General features: G+C 44.9%; 1 protein-coding gene across 2 annotated transcripts in view; it reads left to right on the top strand.

Annotated features, from left to right (window-relative positions):
• Positions 1–8,459, top strand: part of Epm2a (EPM2A, laforin glucan phosphatase) — a 111,844-nt gene that overhangs the window by 99,483 nt on the left and 3,902 nt on the right. The gene's annotated exons all lie outside the window — the stretch shown is intronic.

Here is an 8,459-nt window from a genome sequence, read left to right as displayed (position 1 = left end):
CTAACATCTGGATGCCCACACCAGACATGGGCACAGAGGGTAAGGGTCAGAATAAGCATTCTTGTTCTTTTATAGACTTGTTTCAGAGATACACATATCATCTGTCTTTCAGTCATCATAACTGAATATCTTAAATATTAATTATAAAAATGAAATTAAGGATTTAGATTTAATGTCTTTAAATACTTTGACAGATTCCGTTTAACACAGCTTCTTTAATTTTTATACTATGTACACTAAATATATATTTCATAATATATACATATAATTTATGTACTTACTATATATTTATTGTGATCTACTGTATGTGTGGTACTATGTTGTACCTGGGAACATGGAGTGTGTAGTTCTCAAAGGATGACAAGTGTTAATGGAATGAACAAAAATAGGAATTTGGAAGCATAATGGGTTAGTTTTGAAAAATCACAGCTATTCTGCAGAGCTTGGGTAGATAATCTAGAAATGCTTTTGAGGAAGTGGTGTTTGAGCTAAGGCCTGAGCAGTGGCTGGAGCAAGGGCAAGCTGGGAGAGGACGGAAGAAGGAACCATTTAGAAGAACCCTTATGCCAGTAGAGGAGGTGGCGTGTTATAGGGACGGAAGGACCATTGTGGCTGGAGAACTGACGATGTGGAAGTTCCCCCAGACCTGGGCTACAGTAAGAATGTCACACTGTAGGGTGGAGCTGCGGCAGGAAAGGATGAGAAGCTGGGAAATGCCGAGGTTCTTTCTCTCTTAGTGTTTTCACCACAAGTCTGCTTCCATTGCGGCCTGGACAGCTTGGAACTGGTTTGAGAATCCAGGGAGGAGGGTGCAGTGAGATGGGGCCTGTGGGGAGGACGGTAGAGTCTGCACTGACTGGGAGAATTCTAGAGTAGTCCTTTTGAAAGGGTTACCATGGTTGGTGCTGCTGGGGAAGCGGAGACAAATAAGTCATAGTCGTGGCCTAAGTAAGATGCAGTAAGGCAAGTTAAAACCAATTACAGTTCAGGAGGGAGTGGACAATGAATGATGCGATTCCTTCTAAGGAGGGCACATAGGCAGGCTGCATGAATTCCATGGCATTTGAAGTGGAACTCGCTTGGGCAGAGAGATGCGGCCAGAGGGAGCATGATGTGTGTGCAATAAGGTAGACAAAGGCACAGGAGGCTTGGAGTTCTAGAAAGAGCCCTCTATAGGTATGGTAGACAGTTGCTGAGAAGTAGGGTAACTGTTTTCAGCTAAGAGGACCACATCCCAACTACAGTATTAACAGTATGTCAGCAGGGGGCAGCAGAGAGCTGTAGAGAGTACATGGGTTTGTGGAGTTGGGTGATTGGCTCTTCTAGGCGAAGAATGGCAGTGAGGCCTAGCCAAGAAGCCAGAAAACATTTCTCCCCTCAGCGTTCCCTGTACAAGGTATGCTGCACATCCAACCCACTCCTGATTGACATGTCTGAACTCACCAAGTCCTCAGAAAGTTCTAGGTAGACATTGTAGTCACCTCCGTTCTGCAAAGGAAGAGACAGGTACGAAAAGGTCGAGTGGTGGGACCAGGTCTTCAGACTGCAAAGAGTCACGGCACAGACTTTGAGGGTGGCAGTCTGATTCACAGCACTGCCCAAGCCAGACTGCGTGGCAGCAACTACGTGTTTCTTCATATACTTCAGGCAGAGTCTGCATACCGATGTAATTTCCGTTCTTTGCGTTCATGATTAGCTAGAGTTATACGCAGCTGTGAACTGAGGGGGCATAGCTTATCTCCCCAATCACCAGTGGCCTGTGAATCAGAACACCTTGAAGATATAGGAAACCAGTGTCACTGGCCACCTTTGGCACTTCAAAGACCTCAGGTGATCTTCCTTGCCAGACAGGACCTGTCTGTAGATTGGAACTGTACCATCATTAAGGAGAGGAATATTTTATGTTCCTTGAAAAGGGAGAGATATTGACACTCTGGCTATTTCCCTTGGTCACCTGCCTTTTCTTGAGGCTAGACCCCCAAACCAAACAGAATTCGCATCAACTGAAAGCGGGATGGTTTTGTGCTGCGCAGATGGTCTTGCCGGTTTTAAAACAGTCTCAGACTTGTTAGGACGCTTGTGGCCACACAGAGACTTTGATTTGGCTTCTGTGCTTCTAATTTCACAGCATTGTTGCCCCACCGGTGTAAATAAGAGGGAAACAGGCAGAGAGCAGTTGAGCTATTAATTCTACCTGCTGCTCGCCCCACTGCATCCCATGTTCTGCTGACAAATAGGCAGTCTGTTTAGAAGTTTGGAGTCTGTCTGTTTACTAGGGCCCATTGTAGTCGTATTCACAAATGTGGGGGTGTCACTGGGTCACCAGGTTAGTGCATCTAAAGCCAGCTCCCATGTAGAGCTAGCACAGCTGGAGGATGAGAGCAAAGAAGCCCCCTCCCACACTCCCACCTGCAGCAGGACAAACTGACGCTGGAGAAAGGATTCCTTTGGCTCAGGTGGACCTGGAGAAGTGATCAAAGAGTTAACTCTTCCTGAGTGGCAGAGCGACTGTTTACCAACAGATTAATCTATGTAGCTTACAGTATAGACCAGTGCATATATAGATTAACCTACCTGGATAGTTTTAGAACTCCGGGGCGGGGGCGGGTGGGATCCGTCTGGAAGCCTTCCCAGCTGCTGTGAAAGGCTGTCAGGTCAAGTCTGCAAAGAATGGTCTGTTAGACTCAATTGTCACAGACCTGCTACAATCAATTGTCCTATTGATTGTCCTCATTGTACATTTTGTCATATATGGTTTAGACATCTTCTTCTTTTCATTTTCTTTTGTAAAATGTGGTTTGTCTCTTTCACCTAGGAAATGAAAAATCTCCAAAGTCCAGTAGTTCCCTGGATGAAATCAACCGTGTTTGCTCACTAAACTCCCTTCTCAGGGGAAGCCAAATTCGGGGTTCACCTCTGATCCAGTACCAGCCTCCTCCCTCCCCAGTGAGCTTTAAGAATCTGGCTGTTGCTTTGTTCCCAGAGCCTCAGGCACTCTTTCATTCAGCAGACTGAGTTCACCTCTGTCTTTACGCTAAGACACTGACCATGGAACCAGAAATTGGGGAACCTGGAGATTTGTAGGCATTGAGTAGCTTGGGAGGTAGGCAGGTTAATTCCAGCATTGGGCAGCCAGGGGTGGGAGTCTCTGCTAACTAGATTATAGTAGACTGTAGGATTAGTCACAAGTTTTTTTTAAACTTTATTAATTCTCTGAGAATTTAATAAATTATATTTTGATTAGACTTACCCTGATTCCTCCCTGTAATTCCTCCCAGATCCACTCCCAACACCTTGGCCTTTTTATACCATTCCCACTCTGTGTTTTCTGTTTGTTTGTTTTGTAAATAACTCATGGAGCCTGCTTGGTGCTGACCATATGGTGTGGGGGCATCCTCCGCAGCATGGTCAACCTATAGGAGACACACTTGTGAAGAAAACTGACTCTCTTTGCCTAGAAGCCATCAGGGATCCATAGTTCTTAGTTAGGAGTGGGAGTTCTTTAACTTTCTACCAAAGGACGTTACAGGTAAGATAGACCCTCATTTATACTATAGCTCAAAGGAGGAAAACAAGACCATCCAAGTAAAACAACAATGCGTGCAGTTATATGTTTTCCCAAGGGTGAGAAAGGAAAGAGGTGCGTATATACTGTGGATTTCTTTCTTGGTCTTTCTTAGCCAAAGCAAAGCATCCCTTTAGGGACTCTTGAGTGCCTTTATTTTGGGTCCTAAAGTGCCAGGTACTAAAAACCTCTTTGCTTTTTCTAACCCTGGCTTGTTCAACACCTACTTCCCTTTCTGGAAGTACTTAGCCATCCTGTACTTAGGTTAGCTTGTAGCAGGTTTGGAACACAGAACAGAGAAAGTGGAAGAGTCTAACAGGGTCTCAGAATAAACAAGCGGTATTGCTTCATTGTTCTTGTTCAGTTTTTAGTGGGGGTATTTAATGATTGTTGAGCAAGCATCTACTTACACCCAATGCTTGTTTTAAATTCAAAGGGGGAGAAACACAGATGGTGGAGTGTTTTGGTTGACCTACATAAGGTTTGTAATTTTTGCAGTTTAGTTAGCAACATTTAAAATCTGGAATATTTTCCATACCAAAAAAAAAAAAAAATCTGGAACCTGGGGAGATTGCTTACTGGATAAGAGCACTTGTTGCTCCTGCAGAGGAATCAAGCTTTGTCTCCAGTAGCCACATAGTAGCCCACAACAGTCTGTAACTCCAGTTTCAGGGGATCTGATACCCTCTTCTGGCTTCCACTGGTACGGGCATATATAGAGTATATGAATAGACCTGGAAGCAAATACTCATGCACACAAGATGACAAGTAAACCTTCAGAAAAGGAATCTGGTTATGTTTTTTGCCTTACTATTTTAAGTCTGGAAAGTTTTATCAAATCAAGTTCCATGTGAAACATGCACCTGTGTGTGCACGCACGCACACACACACACACACACACACACACACACACACACACGTAGATGAAATGTAACTTTGTGTGCTCTGATTGATGCTGTCTCTCTTGTACAGGGAGGACCCTCTTTTCATTTCTTGGTGATTCGTGTGCTCTGTATTGGGACCTATGGATGCAGACATCTGAGAGCTGGGAAGACAGTGAAATCAGACAGGGTCACAGAAAGATGAAGGGACTTTGAGAACTCAGACTGAGATGAGAGGTGGAAAGTGCCAGCAACCAGGTGGATTAGGAAGGAAAACAGTGCAGGGATCAAGGCCAGAGGCTTTGCAGTCAGCCTGGCTGCATTTGAGAGGCCACTTAAGGATTTCATTGGGATAAATCTCTGCCTTGGCTCCTTCATGTAAATACTGAGGGTGGCAGACAGGACCTGCTATAAGATACCCTCAGATGTGCAAGACTCCATCCCTAACTCTTTAGCTGTGAACTCACTTTTTTATTTATTGAAAATAGACTTTTCTTTCGTACAATATATTTCATTATGGGCTCCCCCCACCTCTTTCTAAATCTTCCTTTCCTCCCCACCCACCCACCTGAACCTACAACCTTTCTTTCTCTCATTAGAAAACAAGCAGGAAGCTAAAAAAATGAAATAAAGCCAAACCAGAATAGGACAAAAATAAACAAATAGATATAAAACATCCAAGAGAAAAAAACTGCTAGAAACACAAAGACACAGAGAACCCAAAAAAGACAAAACCAGAAACTGTAATACTTAAGCAAAAGATGTGTAAGGTTAAAAATAAAAAAGTCCAGATGAAGCATTATCACATTATCACACATCCTCCCAGATTGCCATGCCACTGAGTTAGTTTGTTAGGGCTCCCTCCCCCATTTACTACTGAACATGAGGTCTGTCCTTGTATGCTTTGTTTCCCCAGAAGACTCCACTGGAGAAAATGAATTTTTCCCTTGGAACCGGTTATCAATTGGAGATTGCTTCTGAGTTAGGGTTGAGGCATGTGTCCATGTTTCCTGTCATCCCTGGGACCGTGTCTGAGTTAGACTTGTGGAGGCCCTATGCCATAGTCTCTGTGAGTTCCCATGTGTGTCAGAGTTCTGTTGTGTCCAAAAGACATTGTTTCTTTGGTGTTCCCCACTCTTACTGACCCTCATAATCTTCCTACCTCTTTTCCCACAGAATTCCTTTAGTTCTGAAAGAGGGGATATTTTTTATGTTTTAATTAATTAATTTATTTATTAAAGATTTCTGCCTCCTCCCCGCCACCACCTCCCATTTCCCTCCCCCTCCCCCAATCAAGTCCCCCTCCTTCATCAGCCCAAAGAGCAATCAGGGTTCCCTGCCCTGTGGGAAGTCCAAGGACCACCCACCTCCATCCAGGTCTAGTAAGGTGAGCATCCAAACTGCCTAGGCTCCCACAAAGCCAGTACGTGCAGTAGGATCAAAACCCAGTGCCATTGTTCTTGAGTTCTCAGCAGTCCTGAAAGAGGGGATTTGATGGAGACATCCTGTTTTGGACTGAATGCTCCAAGGTCTCTCATTCTCTGCACATTGTACAGTTACGGATCTCTGCATCTGTTCCCTTCTACTGCAGGAGGGAGCTTCTCTGATGGTGGCTGAGAAAGACACTGATCTGCGAGGATAGGGGAATGGCAGTGGAAATCATTTTACTGCTACATCCTTTGGCAGAAGAATATTTTATTCCCCTGGGTCCGTAACCTATATAGTCTCAGGTTCTTGATCACCCATGTAGTGTTAGGCATGGGTCCCATGTCATGCAGTAAGCCTTAAATCCAACTAGATAGCTATTGGTTACTCTCATAACTTTCTGTGCCACCAGTGTATCTTGCAAGCAGGGACACCATTGTAGACTGAAGGGTTCGTAGCTGGGTTGGTGTTTACCTTTCTTCCCTGGTATCGTGAAGAGTGCCTTCTAGTGCTGTGAACACTACTGAGTAGGGGTGAAGGCTCTAGGTAGGTGCCCCGTCGACTTCTCTGTGTTCAGTGAGTTGTGTAGGTGGTGTCTTCATCAACAGGGCCTTACCAGCAGTTTGTGGAGAGTAGCCAATAGCTTTGGTAGTAGGTTGGGTTGTTTCTGGGTTTCAGTGGAGCCGCTTTGGCCAGCAACTCAATTATATGTAACCCATTTTTGGCACTGGCAGTTCCATTTGCTGGTGAGAAATATCTACCTGGGGCTTTATTTGATAATTCCATTTAGATTTCCTTCAAATATGTGCATATTTTAAGAAGCTTCTATTTTAGTGTAGGTTTCCAAATGACCCCTCAAATGGCTTTTGGGTTTACTCTCCATCCCTGAATTCCTTCCTTTATCCCCTTCCTTTCTCTCCCATCTCCCTGTTTGAACCTTCTGTTTAGTCTCCTCCCAATCCATACAGAGATAGCTAATCTATTTTCCCTTCCTAGAGCAATCTTTCCCTTCCTCCTAGGCTGTTTTCAGTTGCGGGCTATTATGAATAGAGCAGCAATGAGCACAATTGAGCAAGTACCTTTCTAGTAAGAGATAGAGAACTTTGAGCATATGTCCAAGCATGTTGTAGCTGGATCCTAGGTTAGATCTATTCCCAGCTTTCTGAGGAACCACCACACTGATTTCCATAGTGGCAGTAAAGTGTTCTTGCTTCTTGAATGACCTTTCTCCAGACAGAAAGAAAAGGGTAATTGTATTACATCACCTAGGCTATTGGAACAGATCTGCCCTTGGGGGACATCTGTCTACAAAGTCCATCTGGACTGGTTCTGTGGAAGACACAGTCCGGAAGATTGGTCAGCAGAGATTCAGAGCATCACAGTTCCCTTGGTAAACAGCCACTCTAGTCTTTGTGTAGATTTGACATTTGATTTCAAAAGTATATTTAAGACATTCCTGTTTAATCCCTGCCATGGCAACCATTAGAAGAAGCTTATCTGGGGAGACTCATGGTGGCAGAGCAGAAAGAAGCCATGATTCCTAGAATTATCAGGGGGATTCTTTTCATGCTAGAAACTGCTCACAGACATTACTGTGATGGAGCAGCTCATACCCTCATAGCATAGTCACCCCCAACATACCCTGGATGTTTACCATATCTAATCCCTTGAGACAAATGAATCCAGCACACAGTCCTGTTACTGAGATTGACAGGAGGAACCCACTGGCCCCTGTGATGCTCTAGATATGGAGTGCCTGCAGGAGGCCCCCCTGTGTAACGGTATGGCAGGTTACTCAGATGAAACCAGGAGTGTGGATTGAGTTAAATCAAATTTGTGCCTCTGTTGGACATCGTGGGAGCTGGTGTGCGCTAATGTGGATGCTTTTAGGGACTGCTATCAGGGAAGAGTGGGAGAGAGAGGGAAGAAAGGAGGGGGAGAGGTGGAGAGGGAGTCTGTTAGTCTGAGAGGTTGCTCTTTGGGCCCACTTATACACATTTCCGTGAACACATTTCAAAACTGCTGGGTGGTGCCTGCAGTGTTACATCTCTTACTTAGAGGGTTTGACAGAAGACAGCCAGGAAGACTGGAGTATTGGCATGGCTGTGCTGCAGGTTGCTTCTGTCTCAGAGCCTGATGGGCCTAAAGTGAGGTAGGTGACTGAGGGGACCTTGGGGCCATGGTGAGCTTCTATGAAAACTCCACCTCCGAAGGTCCTGGCTCCTGATTCCAAGGTACTGTATTGGTGATGTCAGGGCAGTAGCACTTCTAAAGAGGACGCTGGAGGAGTGAAAGCTCCAGGGGAGGATTCCAGGCTTCAATGAGGATCTGAAGGTCAGGGAGGGGCTGCTCATCTCTCAAGTCATCCAACAGGAGCCACGATATGGACACTAGATAGGTGTTCTCTGTAGTCCTGGGAGGTCCTCCTGGGGCTGTCGTGTCCTTCTCTGTGATATGCAGAGAAACTAAAGAATGCCAAGTTGCAAGTGTACAGTTAAAATCCAGTAATTCTGCGTGGCCGCCCTCTTTCATTCCCTTCTGAGGTAGTTTGTATTGATGATGTCCACAAAAGTACTAGACAGATAAAC

This window comes from Microtus ochrogaster, linkage group LG4 (genome assembly GCF_000317375.1).
Source record: "Microtus ochrogaster isolate Prairie Vole_2 linkage group LG4, MicOch1.0, whole genome shotgun sequence".
Classification (NCBI taxonomy): domain Eukaryota; kingdom Metazoa; phylum Chordata; class Mammalia; order Rodentia; family Cricetidae; genus Microtus; species Microtus ochrogaster.
Note: the sequence above shows the minus strand (reverse complement) of the source record. Positions and strands in the feature narration are given on the sequence as shown.